This window comes from Ranitomeya variabilis, chromosome 2, assembly GCF_051348905.1.
Source record: "Ranitomeya variabilis isolate aRanVar5 chromosome 2, aRanVar5.hap1, whole genome shotgun sequence".
Lineage (NCBI taxonomy): Eukaryota > Metazoa > Chordata > Amphibia > Anura > Dendrobatidae > Ranitomeya > Ranitomeya variabilis.
Window position 1 is genome coordinate 763868043 of NC_135233.1, and position 23323 is coordinate 763891365.

Genomic DNA, 23323 nt, shown 5'->3' on the forward strand with positions numbered 1-23323 from the left:
AGAGGCATAGTGAGCACTTTAAACCCCCAGGTGCTTCACAAATTGATCCGCAAAAATGAAAAAGGACTTTTTTTTCACACAAAATTTCTTTTAGCCTCAATTCTTTCATTTTCACATGGGCAACAGGATAAAATGGATCCTAAAATTTGTTGGGCAATTTCTCCTGAGTATGCCGATACCTCATATGTGGGGGTAAACCACTGTTTGGGTGCACGGCAAGGCTCGGAAGGGGAGGCGTGCCATTTGACTTTTTGAATGGAAAATTAGCTCCAATCGTTAGCGGACACCATGTCGCGTTTGGAGAGCCCCTGTGTGCCTAAACATTGGAGCTCCCCTACAAGTGACCCCATTTTGGAAACTAGACCCCCCAAGGAACTTATCTAGATGCATAGTGAGCACTTATAACCCCCAGGTGCTTCACAGAAGTTTATAACGCAGAGCCGTGAAAATAAAAAAATAATTTTTCTTTCCTCAAAAATGATTTTTAGCCCAGAATTTTTTATTTTCCCAAGGGTAATAGGAGAAATTGGATCCCAAATGTTGTTGTCCAGTTTGTCCTGAGTACGATGATACCCCATATGTGGGGGTAAACCACTGTTTGGGCGCACGGCAGGGCTCGGAAGGGAAGGCACGCCATTTGGCTTTTTGAATGGAAAATTAGCTCCAATCATTAGCGGACACCATGTCGCGTTTGGAGAGCCCCTGTGTGCCTAAACATTGGAGCTCCCGCACAAGTGACCACATTTTGGAAACTAGACCTCCCAAGGAACTAATCTAGATGTGTGGTGAGCACTTTGAACCCCCAAGTGCTTCACAGAAGTTTATAACGCAGAGCCGTGAAAATAAAAAATGTGTTTCCTTTCCTCAAAAATATTTTTTTAGCCCAGAATTTTTTTATTTTTGCAAGAGTAACAGGAGAAATTGGACCCCAAACGTTGTTGTCCAGTTTCTCCTGAGTACGCTGATACCCCATATGTGGGGGTAAACCACTGTTTTGGCACACGTCGGGGTTCGGAAGGGAAGTAGTGACGTTTTGAAATGCATACTTTGATGGAATGCTCTGCGGGCATCAGGTTGCGTTTGCAGAGCCCCTGATGTGCCTAAACAGTAGGAACTCCCCACAAGTGACCCCATTTTGGAAACTAGACCCCCCAAGGAACTTATCTAGATGTGTGGTGAGCACTTTGAACCCCCAAGTGCTTCACAGAAGTTTACAACGCAGAGCCGTGAAAATAAAAAATCATTTTTCTTTCCTCAAAAAAGATGTTTTAGCAAGCAATTTTTTATTTTCACAGGGGTAACAGGAGAATTTGGACCCCAATATTTGTTGCCCAGTTTGTTGTGAGTACGCTCATACCCCATATGTGGGGGTAAACCACTGTTTGGGCGCACGTCAGGGCTCGGAAGGGAAGTAGTGACATTTGAAATGCAGACTTTGATGGAATGGTCTGCGGGCGTCACATTGCATTTGCAGAGCCCCTGATGTGCCTAAACAGTAGAAACCCCCCACAAGTGACCCCATTTTGGAAACTAGACCCCCCAAGGAACTTATCTAGATGTGTGGTGAGCACGTTCAACCCCCAAGTGCTTCACAGAAGTTTACAACGCAGAGCCGTGAAAATAAAAAATAATTTTTCTTTCCTCAAAAAAGATGTTTTAGCAAGCAATTTTTTTATTTTCACAAGGGTAACAGGAGAATTTGGACCCCAATATTTGTTGCCCAGTTTGTTGTGAGTACGCTCATACCCCATATGTGGGGGTAAACCACTGTTTGGGCGCACGTCAGGGCTCAGAAGGGAAGTAGTGACATTTGAAATGCAGACTTTGATGGAATGGTCTGCGGGCGTCACATTGCATTTGCAGAGCCCCTGATGTGCCTAAACAGTAGAAACCCCCCACAAGTGACCCCATTTTGGAAACTAGACCCCCCAAGGAACTTATCTAGATGTGTGGTGAGCACGTTCAACCCCCAAGTGCTTCACAGAAGTTTACAACGCAGAGCCGTGAAAATAAAAAATCATTTTTCTTTCCTCAAAAAAGATGTTTTAGCAAGCAATTTTTTATTTTCACAAGGGTAACAGGAGAATTTGGACCCCAATATTTGTTGCCCAGTTTGTTGTGAGTACGCTCATACCCCATATGTGGGGGTAAACCACTGTTTGGGCGCACGTCAGGGCTCGGAAGGGAAGTAGTGACATTTGAAATGCAGACTTTGATGGAATGGTCTGCGGGCGTCACATTGCATTTGCAGAGCCCCTGATGTGCCTAAACAGTAGAAACACCCCACAAGTGACCCCATTTTGGAAACTAGACCCCCGAAGGAACTTATCTAGATGTGTGGTGAGCACTTTCAACCCCCAAGTGCTTCACAGAAGTTTATAACGCAGAGCCGTGAAAATAAAAAAATAATTGTTCTTTCCTCAAAAATTATGTTTTAGCAAGTAATTTTTTATTTTTGCAAGGGTAACAGGAGAAATTGGACCCCAACAGTTGTTGCCCAGTTTGTCCTGAGTACGCTGGTACCCCAAATGTGGGGGTAAACCACTGTTTGGGCGCACGTCGGGGCTTGGAAGGGCGGGAGCACCATTTGACTTTTTGAACGCAAGATTGGCTGGAATCAATGGTGGCGCCATGTTGCGTTTGGAGACCCCTGATGTGCCTAAACAGTGGAAACCCCTCAATTCTAACTTCAACACTAACCCCAACACACCCCTAATCCTAATCCCAACTGTAGCCATAACCCTAATCACAACCCTAACCCCAACACACCCCTAACCATAACCCTAACCGCAACACAACCGTAACCCTAATTCCAACCCTAATCCTAACCCTAATCCCAACCGTAACCCTAATCCCAACCCTAACCACAACTGTAACCCCAACACACCCCTAACCCTATCCGTAACCCTAACCACAAGCCTAATCTTAACCCTATTTCAAACCCTAGCCCTAATTCCAACCCTAACTCTAATTCCAACCCTAACCCTAAGGCTATGTGCCCACGTTGCGGATTCGTGTGAGATTTTTCCGCACGATTTTTGAAAAATCTGCAGGTAAAAGGCACTGCGTTTTACCTGCGGATTTACAGCAGATTTCCAGTGTTTTTTTGTGCGGATTTCACCTGCGGATTCCTATTGAGGAACAGGTGTAAAACGCTGCGGAATCCGCACAAAGAATTGACATGCTGCGGAAAATACAACGCAGCGTTTCTGCACGGAATTTTCCGCACCATGGGCACAGCGGATTTGGTTTTCCTTAGGTGTACATGGTACTGTAAACCTGATGGAAAACTGCTTCGAATTCGCAGCGGCCAATCCGCTGCGGATCCGCGGCCAATCCGCTGCCGATCTGCGGCCAATCCGCTACCGATCCGCTGCGGATCCGCGGCCCATCCGCTGCGGATCCGCTGCCAATCCGCTGCGGATCCGCGGCCAATCCGCTACCGATCCGCTGCGGATCCGCGGCCCATCCGCTGCGGATCCGCTGCCAATCCGCTGCGGATCCGCTGCCAATCCGCTGCGGATCCGCGGCCAATCCGCAACCGATCCGCTGCGGATCCGCCGCCCATCTGCTGCGGATCCGCTGCCAATCCGCTGCGGATCCGCTGCCAATCCGCTGCGGATCCGCGGCCGATCCGCTGCGGATCCGCGGCCGATCCGCTGCGGATCCGCGGCCGATCCGCTGCGGATCCGCGGCCGATCCGCTGCGGATCCGCGGCCGATCCGCTGCGGATCCGCGGCCGATCCGCTGCGGATCCGCTGCCGATCCGCTGCGGATCCGCGGCCGATCCGCTCTGTGTGCACATGCCATAACCCTACCCCTAACCCTACCCGTAACCCTAACCCTACCCCTAACCCTACCCCTAGTTCTAACCCTAGTTCTAACCCTAACCCTAGTGGAAAAAAAAAATAATAATTCTTTATTTTATTATTGTCCCTATGGGGGTGATAAAGGGGGGGGGGGTTATTTATTATTTTTTTTATTTTGATCGCTGTGATAGAACCTACCACAGCGATCAAAATGTACTTGTAAGGAATCTGCCGACTGGCAGATTCGGCGGGCGTACTGAGCATGCGCCCGCCATTTTCCAAGATGGCGGCGCCCAGCGAGGAGATGGCCGGACACCGGGAGGATCGGTAAGTATGAAGGGGTGGTGGGGGGGTGGATCGGAGCACAGGGGGGGTGATCGGAGCACAGGGGGGGGGATCCTGAGCAAGGAGGGAGCGGACAGGAGGACGGGGGAGCCGGCAGGCGGACGGAGGGGACCGGAGGACTAACGGAGGGCTGGGGGGGCGATCGGTGGGTGTGGGGGGGGTGACTTCAGTATTTCCAGCCATGGCCGATGATATTGCAGCATCGGCCATGGCTGGATTGTAATATTTCACCAGTTTTTTAGGTGAAATATTACAAATCGCTCTGATTGGCAGTTTCACTTTCAACAGCCAATCAGAGCGATCGTAGCCACGGGGGGGTGAAGCCACCCCCCCTGGGCTGAAGCACCACTCCCCCTGTCTCTGCAGATCGGGTAAAATGGGAGTTAACCCCTTCACCCGATCTGCAGGGACGCGATCCCTCCATGACGCATACGCTGCGTCATAGGTCGGGAAGGCACAGACTTTCATGACGCAGCGTATGCGTCAAAGGTCGGGAAGGGGTTAAAGAACATAAATATTTTGTCCACTCTCTTTCTCTCTATCATAGCTATCTTTTTTCTTCTCTTTATCTATCTATCTATCTATCTACATTGGTTAAAAAAAGTATTTAGTCAGCCACCAATTGTGCAAGTTCTCCCACTTAAAAAGATGAGAGAGGCCTGTAATTGACATCATAGGTAGACCACAACTATGAGAGTCAAAATGAGAAAACAAATCCAGAAAATCACCTTGTCTGATTGGGCAAGATATATTTTTCAAATTATGGTGGAAAATAAGCATTTGGTCATTAACAAAAGTTCATCTCAAAATTTTGTTAATATATCCTTTGTTGGCAAAGACAGAGGTCAAACGTTTTCTGTAAGTCTTCACAAGGTTGGCATACACTGTGGGTGGTATGTTGGCCCATTCCTCCATGCAGATCTCCTCTAGAGCAGTGATGTTTTGGGCCTGTCACTGGGCAACAAGGATTTTCAACTCCTTTCAAAGGTTTTCTATGATGGTGAGATCTGGAGACTGGCTAGGCCTCTCCAGGACCTTCATATGCTTCTTACGAAACCTCTCCTTCATTGCCCTGGTGGTGTGCTTGAGATCATTACCATGCTGAACGATCCATCCACGTTTCATCTTCAATGCCCTTGCTGATGGAAGGAGGTTTGCACTCAAAATCTCACAATATATGGGCACATTCATTCTTTCATGTACACGGAGCAGTCGTCCTGGTCCCTTTGCAGAGAAACAGCCCCAAAGCATGATGTTGCCACCCCCATGCTTCACAGTTGGTATTGTGTTCTTTGAATGCAACTCAGCATTCTGTGTCCTCCAAACAAGACAAGTTTTGTTTATATCAAACAGTTCTACTTTGGTTTCATCAGACCATATGACATTCTCTCAATACTATTCTGGATAATCCAAATGCTCTCTAGCAAACTTCAGTTGGGCCTGGACATGTACTGGCGTAATCCAGGGGGAGTGACAGGTTCCCTTTAATTACATTTTGAACTGATGAAAGGGCAACATAAAAATGCATTGCTATAGTCTTATAGTATTCTCCTGCTTTATGGGCTTCCACTAATTTCATTTTCAGTGTGCTAGGCAGCTGCTTAGAGGAACCCATGGCTGCAGTTTTTTGGCACAAGATAAGAGGAGGCAGGGATATTATAAAGCTGAGAAATTTGCATCACCTGACCGTTCCTAACGATGATAGTGAACATGACATAACCCTAACAGGCTAATAAGGTCCGAAACCATGGTCAAAGTTATCTGAGCACACAAATCTCCAAGGGCGCCCAAACATTTATACTGGCCCATTTTACTTTTTGTAATTTTTTTAAAATGTTAGAAATTACAATATATATATATATATATATATATATATATATATATATATATATATATATATATATATATATATATATACTGTATATATATATATATATATATATATATATATATATATATATATATATATATATTGCCTAAAATAAAAAGGAAATGTGTGATCATTAACTGTAGCCCTTTCAGAAATCATTTCATCTTCAACTTGCTTAACTGTTCACAATAACAGTAATTTGAACAGGGGTGCCCAAAGTTTTACATGCCATTGTATACTATAATGAGTATCTGAAAATCAAGAAAAGAACACTTGAGTGATTCACAGATGTCTGAATGAGGCATGAATGTGACATAATAAACCAAAGAGAAAACTGCAAAATGCAAAGAACCTCAATAAAATAAATACAATTTTATTATGTCTCATTGAAAATATATGTAAATAGGTAAAAGATGCTAAAATACACATACACAAGAAAAATATGGTGGATGAGCCATAGAAAATAGATAAATATACATATCTCTCTTATAGAGAGTAATATAGAGAGTAATATAAAGCTGGGACATCCGGCTTTGATGAGGCCCAGGACAGTTCTGCGCATGTTGCGACTTCATGGTGCTATGCTCTTTGCTTGGTGTCCTTGCAGAACCCTCCCTGGGATTTCAGCACAAGCTGCAAAAATCAGACTATATGACGAAGACCAGACAGGAGACTGTGAGGAGCAGAGGAGCAAGAGGGGGTGGTGTAGAGAGTAGGATTTTTTTAACTTTTTCTACATATTAGGTTTATTATGCTCCTGGGTTTAGAGAGACCCCAGATCATAATAAGGGAACTAAATTCGCAGAGAATAACTTGTTCACGAAGTGAATTTGACATGAAAATCTGCATGATGTGATCCTCTCATCAATACTCTACAGCCCATAAAACGGCTCAAAGGGACACTAGGAAAAAAAGAGGTTCTTTTAATCATCCCATGAGAATATAGTGTATTATAACTTAAAAAAAACTGTGGCAGATGATCTATTGAGCGATATAAAGCGAAATTAATACATACTGTATAATTAATACTATCCTTAAAGATACATTTCTAGGAAGAAATATTGTATTACACAACCTTGGAATTCTTACTTTAACATTTCAAAACAAATGCAAATGTCAAAGCTGTTCGGAAACTAACATACTTGGATGTTTCATCCATATTTTTTATTAAATAATCCATGCAACATGTCAAGTTTCAGCAATCTTGCTATGGAAAGTACTTCATAAATAAACATTTCATCATATCTGTTTGTTAGCAACTCCCCATTTCGGCTATGCTGATGTAGTATTACAGAATATGTACCATTTTCTCTGCTAAATGAACATTCATGCATAAACTATAAAATGAATAATAAAATGGTAGAATGAACACCTTAGAATTCAGAAATCACTCTGCACCTGTTCCCCTTTATAATTCAGAGCTAGAAAATGTGTCTCCAGATATTTCCAGTCCTATAATTTAGATAATTATCCCATGGATGGATATTCTATATTTAGCTGTCAGTCGGTCTGAGAGCCCATCACATAAAAAATAGTTAAATATGTGATTTTATATAATTAATTGTAAAAATTTAATCAGGTTTTAAAGAGAATAGCTGAATAGTTACTAATAACTGTGGCATATACTACGCATTGATGTAAATGCTGGCTAAGTATAGGTAATTCTGCAGAAAGCAACTAATTCATAATAAAGTTTAGACATCAATATGTTAGAGACAACTCCTATGATGACTGCCCAGTGGAGAGCAGACAGCCATCAATTATCTGTAATTATTGCTGAAGTTAATTATGTTTGCAATAATGAACAATTGACAGCGGCTCTTAAAGGAACAGTCAGTCCTTTTGTCCAGCAAACTGTAACACAAACTAGAAATGAGATTTAATTGAACCAGTATTAAATGATGCTTGAGCAAATAAGCATAAATTAACCAAAAATTACCCAAATATTGATAAGGCTGGGGCTACACAGTGACTTTGGCCACAAAGCAGGTTACATGACCAAAAATTGCTGTATGCTGTCGTTACTTCATTACACTTTGTTTATATAGTTTGATCATATTCCACAGCACTTTACAGACATCATCATTACTGTCCACATTGGAACTCACAATCTAAATTCATTATCATTATGTCATTGGAGTGTGGTAGGAAACCCACACAAACACTGGAAGAACATACAAATTCCTAACAGATGTTGTCTTTGGTGGGATTTGAACCAAGGACCCCAATTCTGCATAGCAGCGATGCTAACCACTGAGCCACTGTGCTGCAGACTGCCAGTGAATAAGATTGCATTGTGACCTACAAGTATTGCATTGCAACCATGACAAGCAAATAGCAAAGTCAAAATCATTTGGATTTTTGTGACTTGCTATTTGTATTTGTAGTACCTTGCAGGTTCCAATGTGACCAAAAATCAATATGAATTAACTCAAAGGGGGTAACACGAACCAAAATACTCCAAAAGGAGAACACCCCTAAAAGACAACTTTTATTAATATTCAAATAATTATACACAAATATATTTAAAACACCCAAAGGAGGACATTAAAAAGGGAATCAGGGCAGCAGTCTTTGGGGGTGATATGGTATACCTGACACTCCCCCTAGAAGGACCTAGAATCTGATGGCCTACCTGACAGCGGAGGTTGGCACTCTAATTTTGAAATGTGGTGCCCCACCTCAACGACGGTTGTCCCTTCAATCCCTAATCTAACACAAAAGGGATACACAGAAAAAATAGATGCACTCAGGTCCAAATGGATCCAGTGCATCTATATCGAAGTATTGAATTGAGCACAACTGACCTCTACTGAGCTGTGTAGAGAGTAATGAGGACAGTATACACTGTGAGCTAATTGCTGGAGGACCTGTGATTATATGATGTTGGGAGGAAGTCTGACTCATTTTCAGTCTCTTTGTTTCTATAAGAAGCTTGCAAAGGGTAGAGCTTGTGAGCCACAAAAATCCAGAGAATTGCACACCACCTAAAAGAAAGTATAAAAGATAAGAGCTGCTCCAGGGCCAGGAGAAAGAAAATGAAAGCATTGCTTCATCTATCTATATATATATATATATATATATATATATATATATATATATATATATATATATATATGTAAATTCATCCGTGTCTACTTAAATGTAAAGGGACAAATAACCTGTGTGCCTCAAAATAGATATGGGTGGATCAACACATAAAGTGCAAGCGCAAGAAAGATGGTACCATATATAACATATGTAAAGTGTCAGTGCAGACAATATTTAAAATGTAGAGTTCAGTTAAATGAAGATAATAGATCCTCTCTCTTCCTTGACTCATTTTGTTCAAGATTACTGTACTTGTTTTTTATTATGTGTACCCTTTTCACATGTAAAGTGCCATGGAGTAGATGGCGCTATAATAATAAATAATGATAATGATATAACAGGAGAAAACCCTGCTAACAATATAGTGCATATAAAATTAGAAAACACAAAGCACAATAGTGCAACAGAGGTAACATTGCAATCATAACATGATAATATGTATAGGAAATAAATGACAAGGCATGAAATAATTAACCTGGTAGTAAAGGGCAGGGAGAGAGCACTATTTCCAATCAGGATGACTCTCGGCACCCTCAGCCATTTTCAGCTATGTTAAAGGCCAAATATAAACAGTACATTGAGCGGGAACTGCACAGTTCTGTTCTGTTCTTAGGTTCTGCAGCTCAGCTCCCATTAAAGTGAATAGAAACTAAGTCACAGTATCCAGTAACAGCCACTACAGTGAACAGAGCTGTACTGTTCACTTTCACTAACTGTATACATCCAACTGTTCCCAGACCTGAAAACTAATGATTGGTGGAAGCTCTACGTGTTGGAATCCCATCAATCTGATATTGATGCACAGATCTTCCAATGCTTTATAGTTAAATTATTCTAGTTAAAAGCATCCTCATGTATAAACAAGAAATGTAAAATAAATTTAGATTTTTTTAAATAAAACAGATAAAGCTATTTTCATCACTTGAAAACATTTAACATATAAAACATATATAATTGATATGGTATGGAAGGCAGAAACACTAACAATTAGTCACAGGTCAGGTTGTATGCAAAGGTTGAAATCTGCTGGAAAAATCCAGCATAAGTTAACTAGATACATATCGGCAGACCCTCTATATAGATTTTATAAAATCTCATCCACAATGGTAATGCTGTAATTTGCAGTTGACTTTGCAGAAAATCCACTATATGCGTTGCCCATATGAACATACCTTCACAGTTTGTGTTATATGTCTTTCACATTTTATGGTATACTGAGTACTTTAGTTGTATTTATTTTTTTAAATAGCCAAACCACCCAATTCAAACTTGTAACAGGGCTTCACCAAAATAGATCCCTGTTTAGACCCCTTACGATCAGCTATAACCTGTGGGGGTACTTGGCACTAATAAATTTATTTCTGTGCAGCATCACAACTTAAAGCACTGTGTGTGTAATGGAGGACAGAAATGGTGCATGCTACATAATGAATTGAGCATATTTTATTGGAGGCATGTGCCTCTATGTGCCTCACCAGAAATGTTACTGACTGGAGTAGCATTTCTGGGATAAGATATATGGGACCTTTTTATTAATTAGATCGGCATTTCTAGCCATTCATGTCCCACCCTGGCTTCTCCCCTGCTCAAAACTGGAGTGAAAACACCAAAAGGTGCAAATTTTTTGAGCAACTATATTTTGCGCAAATATGTTGTAATTATTCAAAATGTTTAGTGTAAACACTTTCATAAGTTGGGGCCTAAGTTTTATACACTTTATACTATTATATCAATGAGGGGAAAAAAGAGCAAAAACATTCTACATTCTAATAACCCAAATTATCTGTGGCCTTAACAAGATTTCCACTCAAAAATATGAAATTGTTCATGTATTAACAAGTTGGGAGCTGAAGGTAGAGAAGCAGAAAGTTTGATGAATTTACTTACTTTGTTACAAGTTTCTAACATTTTTCTTATTTTTATCAGGAAGAAAAATTGTAGACATATTTAACACTTTGGGTAGAATTCCTTCTAAGTCCTATGCCTGTGTAAAGGCAAGCATTGGAGGATGAAATCGGAACACACAACTCTGACCCACATAGAGATAAATTATCAAATTAATCAGAACTGAATATTGGATCTTATTAAATTAGAATAATGAAACAATTGGTACAATTTTTCATTGTTTGATCTAATCATGCTTACTACGCAGGTCAGTTATTTCACAAATTCTGAAAATGTTTCTAACCAAGGTATCATTAGGTTTATCTCTTCACCTAAATTAAGATGCATTTATTCTTCAGTGAAAAGCCTTAGGGTTTAAATGATATGTTTAGTCTTACTTCAGCACTTTACTGGCTGACATCCAAGCATCCGAGTCTCATCAAATTACTTTTTTGCCCTACATAGGTGACCACATTTTTGGAAGAACTCCTGCACATAAATATTTCATGAGTATTCGAAACTGACAAACTTCTGTACATTAAAGTCCCAGATAGCTTGCTTTATTTTGTGTGGTGTTCCAATCCAGTTACTTTCCAAAGGTGTCGTAATTGCATTTTTTATTTTCTTTTTTTTGTGGGTAAATGTCAAATATCTCACATAACATCATGTGCACAATCTTCTATGACATGATGTTTACTGCCATGGGTTTTTTTATAGAATATTCTTCAATTTGTACTATTTGCAAATAATAGTCGTAACATTTTATTTGTATTTTTTCAACAATAAAGTCTGCAAGGATGATTTTATTATGTTCGAATTTTGAAAGCTTGTACATAAAACATTATTTTGTCCTGGTAAACAACTTATGTGCTTTTAGTTCTACATAGTGATACAGAAATATGTCTTTTTGGTATAGAACCCAGATTTCTATAACTGCTGACCATGTATTGTCTACGATATGTAACAATGGAACCTGATGTATTGTCCAGGGAGTAAAAATCTAACTTCACTATAGACCTGAGAATTCAATTATGACTGTGGTTAAATGCAATATTCTATCCTACATGTCATATTTCACAGGTTTCATGAGGCTAAGGTTAGGGGAAATGTTTATTTTTACCAAGGAGAGCTTAAAGTCATTTCTGATTTTATTTTCTTGTCTCAAAAATATGTGCTTTAACTATTTAAAAAATGGATTGCTACCATATTAGTGCTCTAACAAGTGGCACCTCTACCATATCCCACGACTGCAGCCCCTTTAGCATTTTTTTCTGCACAGTGTTGTAAGCATGTGTAAATTATCTTTAGACTTGTAGTTATTGATCTTAATATTGTTGTTTTAACTGTTGTTTGTTCCTGGGATAACTGGCCATAGAGCCATGATTACTGAAGACCATGGTCACTGGGTCCTATGTTATGGACATGCCTTGTCACACGATGCAGCAGTAAGTAGGAAAGCAACACAGCATTGACTATATGTGTGTTTACATAAAAAGTAGTAGTTTGGGAATTTTCACTATTCTTTTAGTGTGAAGTCAGCCCCTTGATGTAGAGAATTCCTTCAAAGGAGGAAAATTCTGCATTAATGTCTCCTATGAGTTGTTGAGATCCTACAGAAGTGGCCACAACATTTTTAGACACCTGGTATGAGCAGGTGGAAAGAGGAATCTTCCTGCATTCTTGTCGAGACACAGACTGATGGAGAATGGTGTTTCCTCACATCTCCATAAACAAGCCTACAAATGAAGGATGCAGCACTAAATAGAGGGTAAATATACCAAGACAGCAGTCTCAAGTTCCCTTCTTGAAGTTGCAATTAGCATGCCTGTATTCAGGCAACATAGTCCTTTTAAAGTTATATGAAATCTGAAATTCCGTATCATTTCTTTAGGGATCCTCACATCCACTGGTCATTCACTTTAGACTATGACATCATTGAGTTCTAGTGCTCAAATTACAGCAGCAGCAACACATATCTGTATGAACCATTTTCAATGGTATCAGATCTGCTGTTTAGTCACAAATTGGAAACCACTAACCTAAAGAAAAGTAGTTGGCTCCAAATTCAGATCCATTTGGAGCAATCTTCATGATGACCTTGAGGGCTTCTCCTTTGGTCAGATCACCTTGAATTTATGTAACATTTTTCATAGTTTTCTGTCTTATGTTAGAGATTTGAACTAATGTAGGAAATGGTCTTAAAATAGACTTTCTTTTTTTTTTTTTATTCTATGTCAACAAGTTTTGGCTCAGTGCAATCTTTCCTACCTTATACAGTTTTACTTAATCAGAATCCATGGTCAACACAGAGTTGCAAACCGTGGTTTTCCTGAAGTGAATGTTTAAGTCATGTAATTTAGCATTACTGGCCATTACTTTCCTTGCAGCATGTTGTAGAACCATTACAGTGATAAGGTTACATATGTTGTACTGTTATTGTAATGTTCCAATTCACAGGAGGATTATTACAAAATCATGGAAGCAATTTATGAATTCAACTGTATTCTCACTAATCATCCATGATTTAGGGACAATTTTGGTGCCTGAACAACACTTATTTTCAGACTGTTCATTTTGTAAACTACTCATGCATAAATAGTAGACATGTGAAGACATGAACAAAAGACTTGTCAATTAAGTTGTGGAAAATCACTACTGCATATAGCTAAACTGCTGCACCAACTGCTGCATTTATTCAACTGGAAGATACATGCAAGGAAATTGTGGACAATTAGTGGTCATACCATTTATTAACTTTTAGCACTTAAAATTAATTACAGGGGTATTCCACAGGATATGCCATACATTTTATGTCCTTTTCTGGAAAATGGCTGTCTCTATCTCCTAAATGAAGAAGACAAACAACAGCTTTTTCTATCTTTCTATATCTTCCCTTTATCATTTTGGACTGAAAAACATGTGTAATATGAGATATGTCCTTTGAATAGGAGTGTTCCCAATCGAACTTGAAATATCCAATAGCTGGTATCCTTTCAATAGGTGGGTTTCCAACCCAGCTTGACATATCCAATAGCTGGTGTCCTTTTGATAGGTCGGTTTTCAACCTACCTTGACATATCCAATAGTTAGTATTCTTGCAATAGATGGGTTCCCAGTACAGCTTGACAAAACTAATAGGTGGGGTATCAAACTAGCATGGAATATCCTGTGAATGCACAGTTGTGTGAAAAAGTGTTTGCCACTTCCTGATTTCAGATTATTTTGCATGTTTGTCACACTTGAATGTTTCAGATCACCAAAAAAATTAAATATTACACAAAGATAACACAAGTAACCACAAAATTCCACTTTTAAATTAATATCTTTATTATTTAAAAAAATCCAAACCTACAGGGCCCTGTGTGAAAAAGTGATTGCCCCCACCCCCTTAACCCCTTTTCCGACATTGGGCATAATAATACGCCGATGTTGGACACCCCTCTGATGTGGGCTCCGGCTGTGAACCCACATCTTTTCAAGCATGTCATCTTGTTAACCCATTAAATGCCACTGTCAAACTCTGACAGCAGCATTTAACACGCGCTTCTGGCAATCTTGCTGGAAATCCCACCTATCAGTGCCTGTGTCTCATGACCGCAAGTCGCAGATGGATTGGCATGACAACCAGAGGTCTCCAGAAGAGGCGATTAGGTTATGGGAGATTATAGTCTCCCATAGAGACTGTTGAAGCATGCTAAATAAACTGTTTTTAAAATCTAAAAAAAAATAAAATAAAATAAAAGTTCAAATCACCCCCATTTTGCCTCATTTAAAACAAAAATTAAAAAAAGAAACAAACACATATTTGGTATCACCGCCTTCAGAATTGCCCGATCTATCGATGTAAAAAAAGAAATAACTCGATCGCTAAACGGCATAATGAGAAAAAAGTCAAAATGCCAGAATTAAGTTTTTTTGGTTGCCTCAACAGTGCATTAAAATGCAATAATGGGCAATCAAAAGATTGTTTCTGCACCAAAATGGTATCTTTAAAAACATCAGCTCAGTGTGCAAAAAATAAGCCCTCACTCAACCCGAGATCACAAAAAATGGAGAAGCTATGGGTATAGGAAAATGGCGCATTTTTTTTTTACCAAACTTTGGAATTTTTTTTCACCACTTAGATAAAAAATAATATAGATATCTTTGGTGTCTAAAAACTTGTAATGACCTGGAGAATCATAATGGTGGGTCAGTTTTAGCATTTAGTGAACATAGTAAAGAAGCAAAACAAAAAAACAAGCCGGTCCTGAAGGGGTTAAAATATAAATTAACTGCGTTTAATCACATCTTTGGGAAGCTGAGTTCACATTCCCTAGCCACATGCAGGCCTGATTACTGCCACACCTGTTCTCAATCAAGAAATCACTTAAAGAAGAGCTACCTGACAAAGTGAAGTGGACCAAAAGTTCCTCAAAAGCTAGACATCATGCTGCAATCCAAAGAAATTCTGGAACAAAGAAATTGAGATCTATCAGTCTGAAAAAGGTTACAAAGTCATTTTTAAAACTTGGATGTCTATTTAGAATATCTCTTTAAATTATTATCATTATTATTATTATTATTATAATCATTCATTTTTATAGTGCCATTTATTCCAGGGTGCTTTACATGAGAAAAAAAGGGGCATACATAGACATGTACAATAAACATGAGCAATACAAGGAGAGAAAGAGAGTACAAGTACAGAAGGAGAGAGGATCCTGCCCAAGAGGGCTCACAGTCTACAGGAGATGGGTGAGGATACACTAGGAGAGGGTAGAGCTGGTTGTGCGGCGGTTCAGTAGACTGGGGATCATTGCAGGTTGTAGGCTTGTTGGAAGAGGTGGGTCTTCAGGTTCCTTTTGAAGGTTTCCGTGGTAGGCGAAAGCCTGATATATTGGGGTAGAGAGTTCCAGAGTATGGGTGAAGCACGGGAGAAGTCTTGTATGTGGTTGTGGGAAGAAGAAATAAGAGGGGAGTAGAGAAGGAGATCTTGAGAAGATCGAAGGTTGCATGTAGGTAAGTATACAAATGTATTATTTCTTGGTGTAGACTAACTTACCGTCAGGATTCGAACCCAGCAGCTCTTGTGCACCAGATGGCAGCTCTTCCCTCTGAGCTATTCTGCTCACTGGACAATTCTGTTCTAATCCAAATACTTGTACCTATGTTGTTGCTGATGTTCTCCACCCTGAGGTCCTGTTGGTCACCACTCTGAGTTCCTGATTGGCTCATCCTGATTGTACACCCTATTTAAACCTGGCCTTGCTTTCCTTCCTTGCATGATTATTGAGCTACCAGCCTCTAGTCAAGCTTCCTCACACCTGCTGCTTCTTCAAACAACATTGCTGCTCCTGATATCAACCTCTGGCTTCTCTGACTATGATTCCTGCTTATTCCTTCAAATGACATTGTTGCTCCTGTTAACGACCTCTGGCTTCCCTGACTACGATTCCTGTTTATTCTTTCAAACAGAACCAGACCCCAATCAGAGGAAAATGAAACTTTCACATTCCATATCTATGAACTGTTCCAATATTTATGGCCACCACTGTTTATCCCTCTCCCATAATGATAGCTCTGCTTCACATCCCTTGTCTTATCTATTGCATTATTTCTGTGCCATGTTCTGGATAAATATGTGTTTCTTCTGATTTTGTATTAGTCTATGCCTAATGAAGAGACCTGAGAAGTCTCAAAAGCTTGCAATTTGTTACCATATTTTCAGTTAGCCATTAAAAGGTATCAGCCACTGAGGACTCTCAATTCTAGATATTTTTCTATCTACTGGCTAACACGGTACAAAGATATATACCTTTCCTGTATTCCTTTCCTTCAAATGGCATTGCTGCTCATGGTAACAACCTCTGGCTTCTCTGACTATGATTCCTGCTTATCCCTTCAAATTACTTTGCTATTCCAACTCCTTGGCTATCCTAGACTATGCTACCTGCCGGTGCTGCCCCTAGCAGTTGCAATATCACTACTCCAACCAGGTCAGTCCATAATACTAACATTATATGGAAATAAAATTACCACAAGTCTTTTACATATACCTGTAAACTAAAAGCACTTTCTTCAAGTAGTGGTGCTTTAGCTAACTGGTGGAGAAAGGTTTTGAAAAATCCACATGGTTGATCTCTCTTGCACTGTAAACAAAATACATGCACAAATGAAGAAGCATGACCTAAAAAAGAGCGATCACACCAGATTGGGAAATTGAATGTCAATTCACCAAATAGATGGATAGGTGTAGATTCTCAACAAAGAAAAATGTAAAGAAAAGCTGAAGACATTTATAAGAATAGCATATGGATTTTTTAAACAGTAAATTGCTATAAATATCTTTCCCAAAAGAAATACCATAACCCAATAAATACCTGAAATAACGTAGCCTAGCAAAAGCATAAACCTTTCACAAACTTGACTTTCTTACTGGCAGAATACAAATTGCTTCAATATAATAAAAAAGTTTTAATCAAATTAGAGGATTTGTAAAAACTCCCAGATTACCCACAGTTAGGTAGCAATCTGTTGAAATGTTATTTTACCTGGCTTGTGTGATTTAATTGCATTTTGTTGTCTGAATACATTTAGAAGCCTCTAGGACATAAACCACCATCTTAAACAGATTAGCTCTATTTTCTAAATTCCTATTTCACTCGATAAACCTTTTTATTGTAATCAGTTCTCTGCAATATGCATTTAACCCCTTGGTTTTATTTTTATATTACATCTAACTTAAAACAAAATCAGTGAAAACAAAAACAGGTCATATAATTATTGATATCATCATTTCCATTTTAAATATCCTTATTTAAACCAATAAATTACCTACTACATTATCTCATGAATTTGAAAAAAATGTGAGGATGTGATTGTTTGCGTAAGCTTGCAAAAGTGAGAAATACAATGTATTTACCAATTATAGCAAAAATGACAAACAAGAAAATAGGATTATGGTTTACAGCAAAATAAAAATTATGCTTTTTTCCCAGAGGGCCTGTTTGCTTTAAGGATTTATTAAGTTGTTATGTCATTTTATAAAAGTAATAGCCCATGTGTTTCAACATTATGTGTTCACATGCTATATTTAGTGCAGTAATTATTTACTTTAACTACGAAAATAAGATAGAGAATAATTAAAATAAAGACATTACACTTGTGCAATAACAAATATTTGGTGACATTAAAAAGTTATATTTGTGAGTTGTAAGGATATAATTTACTTGTAAGGTCCATGCAGAGTTTTCATTTTAAAGATTTTAAGCATATGTGAGGCACTAAGGAAGGATCACTTTGCATAATATCACTGAGAGCTATGGTAGTAATTCCATTCACAGAAATCTGGTCACCAGACTAGATAGGCTAAGGGCTCGTGCACCCAACTGCACTATGGCGGTGCACCAGTTCTACCAGTGGTAGAGAGCTGTTAAATAAAAAAATTATGCTATTGTGGTTGCCATACCATTTGCTTTAAAGAGCAAGTTGTGCAAAGGTTCTTTTAATACATATTTGGGCTGCCTTATGGAAAAAACCTGCACTATAATAAATGATACTATGGTATGGTAAAGGGAACTAATGGAACTCAAAGAGTACCCTACAGAACAGAATAGCATAGCACCCTACAGAATATCATACAAAAGAGAATAAAACTTGTTTTAGATTAGAGTTGGTACAAATAGATGACATGGTCCATTGTCCACATCAGTAACCTGTGATCCCTGAGAACTTCCTCCTTCCATCCCCCACATGTATTCAGGCTGTCTAGCAGTTGCAAATCATGCAGCTGTGGTGACGAAAATATCCGAGCACACCAAAATACTCGGAGACCACCCGAGCATGCTCAGGGAAACCTGAGTAACGATTGTAACTGCTCATCACTAGTCAGGAGCTGTGCTATGATCAGACCATGTTCCTGTATGGTCAGACACAGCCATTACACAGTACACAGCAGTGGCACATTTATAAGATTATCTCAGCACAGGAACATTTTATTTATACACATCCAATTGTGGAAATTATTATTACTCCAAGATCTATTGATTTAAATGTTTTTTAGTTCATGGGATAACCCCACTAATTGGAAATACCGCTTACTTGGTAATCCATTGGTTAAGTATCTGTCCAAATATGCTACAAAGCCATCATAAGCCTTGTACTGAGACATTTTATTACTGCTAAATCCTAAACCAGATAGAGCAGGGACTACTATAGACAACAAATTGAAGTTGTGTGAAATTCATTGATTTCAAAACTGGCAGACTATGTTATGTGTTTTTCTTCAGGTATCTTTCCCTCCTCATTTAAACATGCCATCATAACCCCGTTACTTAAAAAGCCATCCCTGGACCAGAACTGCACTGCTAACTACAGACCTGTCTCTAACCTTTCCTTCATCTCTAAACTCCTGGAATGCTTGGTCCACTCCCGTCTAATCCGCTATCTCTCAGATAACTCTCTTCTTTACCCCTTACAATCTGGTTTCCGCTCTTTACACTCCACTTCTGCCGCATTTGACACTGTGGATCACCAGCTCCTCCTCACTATGCTCCGCTCTATAGGCCTCAAGGACACAGCTCTCTCCTGGTTCTCCTCCTACCTCTCTGACCGCTCCTTCACTGTATCTTTTGCCGGCTCTTCTTCCTCTCCTTGTCCCCTAACTATCGGGGTTCCGCAAGGCTCAGTCCTAGGCCCCCTCCTCTTCTCTCTTTACATGGCCCCTATTGGACAAACAATCAGCAGATTTGTGTTCCAGCACCATCTCTATGCTGATGACACCCAATTATACACTTCTTCCCCTGACATCACCCCTACCCTAATTCAAAATACCAAGGATTGTCTGTCTGCTGTCTCTAACATCATGTCCTCCCTCTACCTGAAACTAAATCTCTCCAAAACAGAACTTCTTGTGTTTCTCCCTTCTACTAACTTCACTCTACCCAACATCGAAATTACCCTGGAGGGTTCAACCATAACTCCCAAGCAGCATGCCCACTGTCTTGGGGTCATATTCGACACCAAACTTTCCTTTACTCCCTATATCCAATCACTCACTCACTCTTGTCACCTGCGTCTTAAAAACATCTCCAGAATCCGACCTTTTCTCACCGTTGAAACTGCTAAGACTCTTACTGTCACTCTTATTCATTCTCGTCTGGACTACTGCAACTCTCTTCTAATCGGTCTCCCTCTTACCAAACTTTCTCCTCTCCAATCCATCTTGAATGCGGCAGCCAGGGTCATATATCTGTCCAGCCGCTTCACTGATGCCTCCATCTTGTGCCAGTCATTACACTGGCTACCCATTCGCTACAGGGTCCAGTATAAACTCATCTCTCTCACCCACAAAGCTCTCCACAGTTCTGCACCATCTTATATCTCCTCTCTCATCTCTGTCTTTCGCCCTACATGTGCCCTCCGTTCTACAAATGACCTAAGACTAACATCCCCCATAATCCGAACCTCGCACCTCCATCTCCAAGACTTCTCTCGTGCTGCGCCAGCTCTCTGGAATGCACTTCCCCAGATGATCAGACTGATACCTAGCCCCGACCTATTCAAGAGCACTTTGAAAACCCATCTTTTCAAACAAGCCTACCACATCGACTACTCAGTAAACTAACTTTGCCCTGTTCCCTCCTTCCAACTATTACTCTGAATCTGCACCCTACTATTCATCTGTCTCCAAACCCTCCATGCACATGATAACTGCACTTGATACTTGACTATTGCACTTAAACATACGGGCTGATGACCGGATCATGCGGCTTTGTATGAAAATCCCTATGTATTATAATTGCCAGACCTGAAATAACGAGCACTTTTGACTTATTTTGTCCCCCCATTTCCTTGTAGATTGTAAGCTTGCAAGCAGGGACCTCACTCCCAATGTCACTGTTTAAATTGTCTTAACTTGTACCGAATTTATTGTTTGTACATGTCCCCGCTTAATTGTAAAGTGCTGCGGAATATGTTGGCGCTATATAAATAAAAATTATTATTATTATGTATATGTGGGCTCCACAATTTTCTGAGGCTGGGTCACCTGGAAAATAGAAATATCAGAAAGCTTAAATTTAAATGACCTTTTTTTGTTCTCTTGGAGATGTCACCTTCAGAGGTTTCTTCAAGAAGCTTTCTCACCTCTCCTCAATACATTACACATGTAGGCTGAGCACGCATGTGTACTGAAGGGGAGGAAAAGAGAGATAACAGACTACTATTTAATGTGGATAAAATTTTATAGTAGAAAGTTGAATACATATTAAACATTCTGTATTAGTCTGTGGGAGCACACAGAACAAGGGCATCTTTAACCCTTTCACTACCAATGGAGTACATTTACGTCATTGTCTGTGTGCCTTTAATGTGGGCTCACACACTGAGCCCACATATTTCCCTGCACTTGATGGCTGGGGGCATAATTTATCCTGCCCATCGGTGTGCCCATGTGGTGGTAGCGGGGCACCAATGGGTTGTCATGACAGCCGGGAGTCTACTGAAGTTCCCCGTGCTTGTCATCACAATCCTCCCGTGAAAGTTATGCATAGCACAGGCGGTCAGATGATTGCAGCTTCAAGTCTCTAAAGGGGGACTATGAAATAAAGTAAAAAGTAAAAAAAAGTAAAAAAAACACAAAGGTTTAATTCACTCCTCTTTTGCCACATTAAAAAAATATTTAAAAAATACACTTATTTATTATCTCCACTTTCAGAAATTTCCAATCTATCAAAATATAAACTAAATTAATATGATCAGTAAACGGCGTAAAGAGAAAAAAAATCAAAATGCCATAATTAAACATTGCAATAAAATGCAATAAAAGAGATCAAAACATCCTATCTACCTCACAATAGTATCAGTAAAAACGTCAACGCAGGGAGCAAACAATAACCTCTCACAAAGCCCAAAATCTCAAAAAATTTGAATGTTACTGGTCTCTGAAAACAGTGAAAAAAGCACTTTTTTGGAAGATTTTTGAATTAATTTTCACCACTTAATTGAAAAAAATATACATTTGGTATCTGTGTATTCATTCTGACCTGAGGAATCATACTGCCAGGTCAGTTTTACTATAGAACATGTAAAAAAAAAAGCAATGCGGAATTGCACTTTTTTGCAATTTTACAGCGTTTGGAATTTTTTTTCACCATTTTCCAGTACCCTATGTAGCAGAATCAATAGTATTGTTCAAAAGTAGAACTCATCGGCTCTTGAAAGAAGGGGAGAAAGAAATGAAAAATGGAAAATCACCTGGGGGGTAAAGGGGTTAAACCCTTTACACCGCAAGCCTGTTTTTACCTTCATGACCAGGCCAAATTTTTCAATTCTGCCCACTGTCATTTTATGATAATATCTCTGGAACGCTTCAACAGAACCCACTGATTCTGAGACTGTTTTTTAGAGACATATTGTAATTCATGACAGTGGTAAAATTTGGTCTTTGATATGACTTGCGTTTATTTGTGGAAAAATTGGCATTTTTGTAAAAATGTAAAAAATGCTGTAATTTTCAAACTTTTAATTTTTATACCCTTGAACAAGAGCATTATGTCCCACAAAATAGTTAACAATTAAATAAAATTTCCCACATGTCTACTTTACATCAGCATAATTTGTTTTTGTTGGAAAGTTAGAAGGGTTAAAAGATGACCAGCAGTTTCTCATTTTTCTTACAAAATTTACAAATACTTTTTTTAGGGACCACATTACATTGGAAATGACTAGAGTTGAGCGACTTTTACTTTTTTAGGATCGAGTCGGGTTTCGCGAAACCCGACTTTCTCAAAAGTCGGGTCAGGTGAAATCGGGTAATTATTGCGTAAAGTCGGGGGCCGACTGAAACACGAAACCCAATGCAAGTCAATGGGGAATCAAAGTCGGCGGTAGAGTTGAGCGACTTTTACTTTTTTAGGATCGAATCGGGTTTCGCGAAATCCGACTTTCTCAAAAGTCGGGTCGGGTGAAATCGGGCGATTCTTACGTAAAGTCGGGGGCCGACTGAAACACGAATCCCAATGCAAGTCAATGGGGAATCAAAGTCGGCAGTAGAGTTGAGCGACTTTTACTTTTTTAGGATCGAGTCGGGTTTCGCGAAACCCGACTTTCTCAAAGGTCGGGTCGGGTGAAATCGGCCGATTATTGCGTAAAGTCGGGGGCCGACTGAAACGCGAAACCCAATGCAAGTCAATGGGGAATCAAAGTCAGCAGTGAGTGGAGGAGAGGAAAACACCTACAGTGCCCATTTTAATGCCAAAAACGTCAATTCTTATTACTTAAGCTTGTCAATCTTAATTTACTTTATAATAATAGTTACGCATTGAAAACAGGGGGTCATTTG